Genomic DNA, 9,502 nt, shown 5'->3' with positions numbered 1-9,502 from the left:
TTTTTAAGATCAAATCTACAAAACCCATCCCAAAAATCGCAACAACAACTCATCAATTTTGAAAAAACCCCAAAAATTTTCAAAGACCCCAAAACCTAGGTTTCAAAAACATGAAATGCATGAGAATGAGGGATTAGAAGCTTACCAAATGAAGAAAAACTTGAAGAAGCTTGAAGAAACCTTGAGAAAAGGATTTGGAGTGAGAGAGAGAGAGGTTTGGAAGGTGAAAAGACAAATCTATCGAGAGAGAGATCGAGAGAAATGAGAAACGGATCGCACAGAACCTTTAAATAGAGGTTCAATAAATCTCGACAGATACAGGTATCGAGAGGTGTCGAGCCATCTGTCGAGGTAGGTGTCGAGAAATACAACGTCAATAGATACAGCTATCGAGAAGGTGTCGAGGAACAAATCCAGACACAAGAACAGAAGCTTGATCGATCCACCAAGTGTCGAGAAGCAATCGAGAGGATAGGAGGTTTCTTGATCGATCTAGAAGGTGTCGAGAAACTATCAAGATTGCAATAAGAAAAAGCTGAGAATTTCGACAGACAGCCAAGTATCGAGGAGGTATCAAGAAGGTGTCAAGCCAACTTTTCAAAACAGTTTTTCGAGAAGGGAAAAACACAAACATGAATGCAATCACACATGCAACTTAACCAATGATCCAATTAACATATTAGACTCTTAAAATCATCTCTCAACAACAATCTTAAGCCCTTGGATAAAAAAAAACACACTCACACACTAAACAAGTCTAATCAATTTTATATTTCAAAAACAAGTCAAGACAGTTTAGTGAGCAGACATCAACACATGTAAACCTTGTGATTGCCAAATCACATTATACCTGCACATGTATCAAAAGTAGCAAAGAATATTGCGTGTTGTGTGTGAAAGCATCGCAAGATTGCATAAGTGTCTCTATATTATGACAATTTGAGATATGAGAAAATAACTTTAACTCACACACAATCATAACTGTTTAATGGGGACTATCACCTTTGAGGTATAGCCTATAACTCCCACATCTCCTAGAAAACACGCTTGCAATCATATTTAAAGTATTTTTGATCTTTTTGCTTTTATTTTCTTTGCAAATTTTCTTTTTATTAAGCAAATCATACAGGGGTATATAAAAGAGAGAAAAGAAATACTCAATTATGTTAAGCTTTTGACATTTCACTTTTGCTATACCGAAGCATACAGATGTCATTGACATTCCACTTTTGCTATGGTCATATCATGATTGGCGGGTAACAGTGGTGAGATGGTTATTTATGCCTTTCTCTTAGGATTTTCTAGTCCTACCCGTCAAAAAGAGTTATACGAGTGTTAAATTCAAGAGATCACTTAACCTTACTCATCACAAACAAAGAGCCACAAAACTCACTTGCTTAGTTATTCATAGAGATGCCCATCTAAGCTACAAGAGATACAAAGTTTAGATAACTCTGTTTCAATGGTCATTTTAAGGTTCACAAGAACCGATGTATACAAACACACACTGTTTTTGTATTTTTCAATTTTTCAAAAAATTTTTCTTTTATCTAAAAAAAAAAATAAAACAAAAACTAAAAACACACAAACAAAAACATGTTAAACAAAGTAAAACAATGCATAAAATTAGATTGACTCATAACATTAAAGCAAAACACACAAGTAATGCAAAAACAAAAACAAGAAGGGGAGAGAGAGAGAAGAAGTGAATAAATCACTTGGAACCATTTTCCTTCCACACCTTGGAAGAACCTTTCCTCTTAGCAAACCCTTGAACCGATGATGAGGATTGAAATTGTTCAAGTTCGAAAGAAACATGAGGGCTTTGAGAAGATCTCCAAGAGGAGCAAGAGAAGTTTGAAGCTGATTCTGGTTCCCAGATGCTATCATGCCATTGCTCTGTTGAGTGGCTAACCACTTATAACAATTTGGTCGAGTATGACCGGCAATACCACAATGATGACAAAGATGCTGCTTCTTCTGTTTAGGCTTTTGAGAATTAGCCTTCTTATTTCTAAGGTTTTTAGTTTCCTTCTTCTCAAGCTTAGAGGGTGCTCCTAAGATGGACTTACCCATGTCTAGGTTCTCACTTGCTAATTCAATTTTAACATCTTTGTTCTCAAAGTTAAGGTTATTAGCAGGAGGAACAAAAACAGTAGAACTAGTAGAAGCAATATTAAAAGAAGAGAATTCATACCCCAATCTTGTTCGATCAGAAGCAGATTTCTGAATGCTGAGCATCTCATCCAACTTTGCACTTGATGTCCTCTCCAATTGAGCTCTAACTTGAAACAGTTCCGCTTCAAGCTTCTTGGTCTTCTCAGCCAAGAAATTGTTCTCAAATCTCAGTGCCCCAATAGTCTGATTTGCTTCATCAAACTTAGTGGAAAGCTCTTCACGGTCAAGTTCCACATCACTGAGTTTCTTGGTGGCCAGCCTATAGAGTTTCTCATACTTCTCAGAAAGCTTATACAGTTTCTCATAAGCTGTATGGATATCATCTTGATCATCTATCTTTTCAAACTTGGATTCCACAAATTCCTCTTCTTCATCCACATTTTCAACAATCCCTTAAGTAAGATTAACAGTGGTAGTGAAGGCATTCAAAATTTCGTCGTCCTCATTTTCGGAATCATCCCCAGGCTCAGTGTTGCTCAAAGTAGCATCTAGTGCCTTGCTCTTCCCAATGCTCTTGAGATATGTGGGACACTCTTGTTTCATATGACCGAAGCCTTGACATCCGAAGCACTTGGGTCCTGCAAGAACAGCGTACTGACCGCCATCCCTAGCATCCTTCTTCCCTTTATCTTGGCTCTTGAACTGAAAAGAACTGGATTGCCTGCGGTCCTTGTCGAAGCCTTTCCATTGGCATTTTTCATGAATTTCTTGAATTGCCTGGTGATGTAGGACTTCATCTCAAAGCCTTCATCGTCTGATGACTCATCTGTCTCACTGCTCTTGGCCTTCAGTGCCATACTTTTGCCTTTACCCGACTTGCCAATTCTTGTCAACTCTAACTCGTAGGTTTGCAGATTACCAACCAATTCAATCAGAGGAATCTTGTCAATATCCTTTGATTCCTCTATCACCGTGATCTTGGCATGGAATCTCTCGAGTAAAGATCTGAGCACTTTCTTCACAATCTTGGGTTCAAGAATGGTTTCCCCAAGATTGAAGGTTGAGTTCACTATGTCCTTGAGCTTAGCATAGAACTTATCGAACGACTCATCCTCCTCCATCTTAATTTCTTTGAAGCTAGTAGTGAGCCTCTGTAGCTTTGAATCTTTGACAGCCTTTGTTCCCTCATAGGTTGTCTGAAGAATGGTCCATGCTTCCTTAGCTGTTTCAGTGGAGGATATCTTCTTGAATTTCTCATTAGTGACCACACTAAATAAGGCATTCAATGCTCTGCTGTTGAAATTTACCGTCTTGATCTTAGCATTATCCCAATCGGCTGGCGCTTCTTTAGGCTTGGTCCAGCCTATCTCCACAGCTTGTCACACCTTCTCATCTAGAGACTGCAAGAAAGCTCTCATGTGTACTTTCCAGTATACATAGTTAGCACCATCAAACAATGGAGGTATAATAAGAGACTAACCTCTATCCATGACAAACAGGGGTCAATGGATCACACACAAAGATTAAACCCTAATCAGAGTGTGTCTACTCTGATACCACTTGATAGGCCAAAAACGTATTGACCCCTTGTGATAGATTAATTAATTAATCAGCCAAGTTCAATTAATTAACCAATTTAACATGCAAAGCGTGGTAGCACAAACAAATCACCAATTAAACTAAGCATGCAGCGAAAAATAAATGACACGGTGATTTGTTTACGAATAGTGAAAACCTACACGGCAAAAACCCCACCGGGTGATTTTAAGGTCACCACTCTCGAAACTCCACTATTATTACAACAAGCGGTTACAAGTAAAAAAATCCCAAGTACCTTACCAACCTACAATTGAACCCTTATCGTAATACCCAATTGGACTTGTTCTGTAGTGACAATTTCTCCTTTCAATGCACGGCTCCCAAGTACGTGACAAACCAATTGCATGGATCTCAGTACGCGATTTCAATCACTAACTAGAGAAGATTGTTGGCTGCAAAGTTCTTCAATTCATCCACATGATGAAGATCAAGAAGATGCTTGGTTACAAACCCCTATGGTGCAAAGACACAGCAACTTCTTCACAAGAGAAATGAACTAGGGCAAGAACTTTGTCTCAAGTCACAATTTGCATGAACAAGGATTTCACAATACTTATGCAACTTGCTTCCTTTGACGGCCCTTAAAATAATCATTTTATATGTCTAGGGTTAGGAGAAAAGAAGGCCCAAAGACACATCCACGGATTTGAATCAAAATAGAACTCAGAATCTGTTTTTCTTAAACCTCGATAGATAGAGGTATCGAGATGCTGTCTAGCCACGGTGCTAGAACAGCTCTTTAAACCTCAACACATGATAGTTGTCGAGTTTTAGTAAACTTGCACTTTTTAGCTTGTTTCTTGGACAGACTTGATGACTTCAACACTTGATCTTGAAACATGGTTTCTTGAAGTATAAAACTCATCCTAATTCTACCAAATTACAAGTAAAGTGCGTTTTGTCAAAGGATTAACCAATTACATAAATGAATGACATATATTCTAAACAAGTGAAACACATATGTCCTAACACTACAAGCAGAATGTAGCACCCATTACCGAATCAAAGAGCTGAACTTTGGCAAAAGCTGAAACATCAATACTTTTGGCAGATTCCTTGGGAAAATCAGAGGAATAGTCCCTTGACCTAAATGATGTAAATTGTATCTAAAACAAGAAGTATTTTTTATAGTATCAATCAGTTTTAAAAGGGAAAAGAAATGTGCTTGTTTGTCAAAAGTAGCTCTAAAATTTTACCAACGAAATTTAGAATGGAAATTTGAATGTGCTAATATGATGCAACATACTTGTGATCATCCTGAGAAAGTTTTGCCAAAGGGCCAATAATTAAATCAAAATTTTCCTTTGTTAAAACAGCACACACAACATCACCCATAGCAACTGCTCTCAAGGAACCTATAGGTTCACCAATAAGTGCCTATTCACCAAAATAGCTTCCCTCTGTTTTCTCCAATGAGAACTCTGGACTGTCCTGGGAATTATCATTCTCTTTTAGATTGGAGACGTTTGGATTTCTCAATAAATCTGCATCAAAAGTAATTCTCACTTATCCCCTCTGGATAATGTGCAATGCAAAGAGGCCTTCATTCTGCAAATGGATGCTAAAGGAATATGAGAAAAAATACAGAATAAAAATGATTTATTCTTTAAGAGATCAAGGTTACTTCATTAACTATCATCTGCCCATCTGAGAAGGAAACTTGGGGAAGGGAGTCCGCAATGTGACTCGGCTGTAAGATTGTCAACCTTGAAAGAAAATCAACTGATCGAAGCAACTTCAAGGATGACAAATTAGAGAACTCTGACCTCAAAATTCCTCGAAAATCTTCTCTCTCTAAAGCCCAGAGAGTTCCACTTGTCACATCACGAAAAAAGGCTTGGGGTGGTTTGTTATGCCTGTAGTGCCACAAATACCAATGAAAACCATAGAGTAATTACATACTACTACAATTGGTAGCAATGAACATAACAAAAAAAGACATGAAATTTGATGCAAGGAGCACCAAAATCATCTAGGATGTTATTGTTGAATTTGAAATTAATTTTGTTTTTGAATTTTGAATTTGGTTTTTAATGTTGAGGGTTTTAACGGATTGAATAAGGTATTTTCCAGATTGGTGTAGTCGTTGAACCCTATTATACTAGTGCTCTTGTAATCGTGAAAAAGGGTATGAGAACTTGAATAGGAAAATTCTGATTTGAGAATAAGTTCATCTTTGCTTGGTGGTGATGCCAAACACCGTTTCGGGGTGATGACTAAGGTTTCCATGTAGATTCTACGTGGTGAAGCTTAGAATTTGTTTCATTTATCTTCTTTGTCCCTTCTAACTCTATTTTCCTATATTTTCCTACACCAACTTGGTATCAGAACCCAGCCCAGTCACAAAATCAAGCTCTTCGAGCCTGCAACCCAGCAAGCATCTGGGCTGACCAGACCAGTCCATCCCAAACTCATGATTTTAATAGTAACCAGCCATGTCTCATTACAGGTTCTTGCTATAATTCTTTGTTATGGCTTAATATTATTGTGCATTATGGTTATATTAGAAGCACCTACATTTGATGGTCATCGAGACCCATGGATCTTCGCTAAGTGGTTACATGAGATGAATCAATTGTTTGAACAAATAGGTTTGTCAAATGAAAGAAGGGGCTAAATTTGCCAAGATGAAATTGATGCGTGAAACTAGGGATTATTGGCATGATTTTGAAAACTTTTGCATTAGAAAGGATAAGCCTCCCATAACTGATTGGGAAGAAATGAAAGAAAACCTCTGAGAATAATATGTTCCTCCATCAATCCATCCTTCTTAAAAAGAGAGATCTGTCCAAAACCTATCATGATAACATTTTAGATTGAAGAAACAATCTCAATCACTAGGATAGACTCACTAATGGCAATGTGGCACAATTTGAGGAAGATGAGAAGAGCGCTCGAACAATTTCTAGTCCTAAGACAAGGGTGAATTTTTGTGCAATTTCTAGTCCTAATTTCACTCCAAAGCTGTCGTCCATGAAACAAAAATTCAAGAATCTCATGAAATTAGTTCAAGACCTCTTTGCAATGCTCAAGAAGCCTGGGATCAACGCTTTAGATGCCCGCCACAATCCCTTAGTGACAACTGATATTGCTTCATTCATGAACAAGAAAAACCTATTGAGGAGCCTGAACAACAAGGTGAAATAGTTGAACCATGTGTAGCAAATTTAGTTCAACCTATGTAAGTGTCATATACATTGCCTATTGTTCAAAAGGATGATTCCATTATCCTTGATGAAGAGAAGGTTCCACAAGGGAGTGTAACATTAGAGGGTGCACCTGACATGATATTGGAACTTGCTGAATGTGCTATCAATCAGCCCTCCATGGTGCACGTAGATAAATAGCTTTATGAAGTGGAAAAAGTGGATACCATAGTGCTTCTTATGATACAAGATAAAATTGTGTTGATTCCTAAAAGAGTTTATAAACCAAAAGTAAATGAATCTCCCTTGATGAATGGTTCAGGGAGTTAATGTAATATATATAGAATGGTTTGTTACAATTGATAATTACAAACACATAAGGGATAGTTTACATAGCAGATTACAATTTGCCTTTATCTCTATCTAGTTACAATTTGCCTTTATCTCTATCTGAGTGATGAGCCTTATCATTATCATGAGGCTTTGCTGCATTATCCTTAATATCCCCCCCGCAAGTGAAACGGGAGTAACAAATTGTTGAGCTTGGTTCACAGTGTATGAAACCTAGTGGAGACAAGAGGTTTGGTCAGAATGTCTGCAATTTGATCCTTGCTTGAAAGAAATTTCACTTGTAGAAACCCATTTCAAACTTGTTCTTTGACAAAATGAAAATCAATTTCGATGTGCTTTGTTCATAAATGAAAGACAGGGTTCGCAATCAAGTAAGTAGCACCCACATTGTCACACCACAACACTGGATGCATTTTGACGTGAATGCCCAATTCATTAAGAAGCGACTTAAGCCATAGGACTTCCGTAAAGCATTTGCAATAGCTCGATACTCTGCCTCCGAACTCGGTCTTGCAATAGTTTGTTGCTTTCTTGAGTTCCATGAAACCAGATTGTGACCAAAGTAGATGCAATAGCCGCTAGTTGACTTGCAATCATCTGGGCAACCACCCCAATCTGTGTCAAAGTATACTGACAATTGAGTGGAGGAACTGGGTTGAAGATAAAGACCATAGTTAATGGTGTCTTTGAGGTATCGGAGTATACGCTTGACTGCAATCCAATGAATATCAGTGGGACAATGCATGAATTGGCATACTTTGTTGACTATAAATGACACGTCAGGCCTTGTGATAGACAGGTATTGCAAGGCACCGACAGTGCTGCAATATAGTGTTGGGTCAGAGAATTCCACACCAGCAAGAAGAGACAATTGAGGTGAGGATGACATTGGAGCAGAAATGGGCTTAGCATCGGGCATTTTGGTGCATTTGAGAAGGTTCAGAATGTATTGGACCTGAGTTAGGAAGAGACCAGCTTTGTGTGACAATAGCTCAACATTGAGAAAGTAGCTAAGTTTCCCAAGGTCTTTGACAACAAATTCATGATTGAGAGACTGAATAATAGAATCGATGACTGAGTTGGATAAACCAGTGATGATGATGGCATTACATCAAAAAATGAAAAGTGTCTGTGTTTGAGTGTTTGAAGCCAAGAGTCATGAGTTTTTCACAGAGTCTAGAATACCAAGCACGAGGGGCTTGCTTGAGGCTATACAATGCTTTATGGAGCTGACACACATGATTTGGGTACTGTGGATGGATGTAGCCTTATGGTTTGCTCATGTAAATAACTTCTAAAAGCTTTCCATCCAAGAACGCATTTTCGATGTCAATTTGCCGCAAGGTCCAACCTTGAGAAATAGCATGGTTGAGGACCAATCGAATGGTAGTGGGCTTGATTACGAGTCTAAAAGTGTCTGCAAAATCAATGCCTTGTTATTGGTGGTAGAAGAACCAATGTTAGAGATACGCAAACCTATCCCATCGCCGACTAAAATGTTATCATGACCATTATAAGGTTCAGCATGAAGATTGAGGTTTTGAAGATTATTGGTCAAGTGATTTGTAGAGCCGGTGTCGGGGTACCAATTCATATCAGCAGCATTTTGAGGAGCTGTAAAGTAAGCTGACATATTAGGAGACGAACTTTAGTAGGAGATGTCAAAGCGATGAAAGCATTTGGGCGCAATATGACCTGTTTTGCCGCATAATTGACAAGTTGGATGAGGGTTAGAGTAGAAAGATGAGCCACGACCACGACCGCGGCTTCTGCCTCAACTTAAAGCGGGTTGCTGAGATCGCTGCTGATTGGAGTTGCGACCATTATTACAACCGCGAGAATGGTCATTGTGAGTGGCCATGTTGACTGAGCCCATTGTAGATTCAAAAGCAGTAGTGTCTCGCTCAAGACGAAGTTCAAAACTAAGTAGGTAACTATAAATGTCTTCCGAAGTCAGGGGATCCACATGAGTTGAGATGGAGGCCATAAGTGGATCATAGGAAGAATCAAGATCATTGAGTAGGGAGGAGGCAATCTCATAGGCTGGGAGTGGCTGTCCAATTGCAGCAAGGGTATTAGCAGTTGTCTTGACCCTTTGAAAATACAAGGGAAAAAGGAAAAGGGATCATCTATACTACAAGGGCATGTCATACAGGTTTGGATAACTATCAAAAGAGCTATTATGTAACCGCATTTAGAACTCAAGTATTAGAAACTTGCGGGCTGTTTACTAATGTTGTTCTAGTAACGTTGTTTGTATTTTTTGAAAATACATATAGGTGAAAAAG

The sequence above is a fragment of the Castanea sativa genome, chromosome 11 (genome assembly GCF_040712315.1).
Source record: "Castanea sativa cultivar Marrone di Chiusa Pesio chromosome 11, ASM4071231v1".
In the NCBI taxonomy this organism is placed as follows: Eukaryota; Viridiplantae; Streptophyta; class Magnoliopsida; order Fagales; family Fagaceae; genus Castanea; species Castanea sativa.
The sequence above is the reverse complement of the archived record's forward strand: the minus strand, read 5'-3'. Positions refer to the sequence as shown.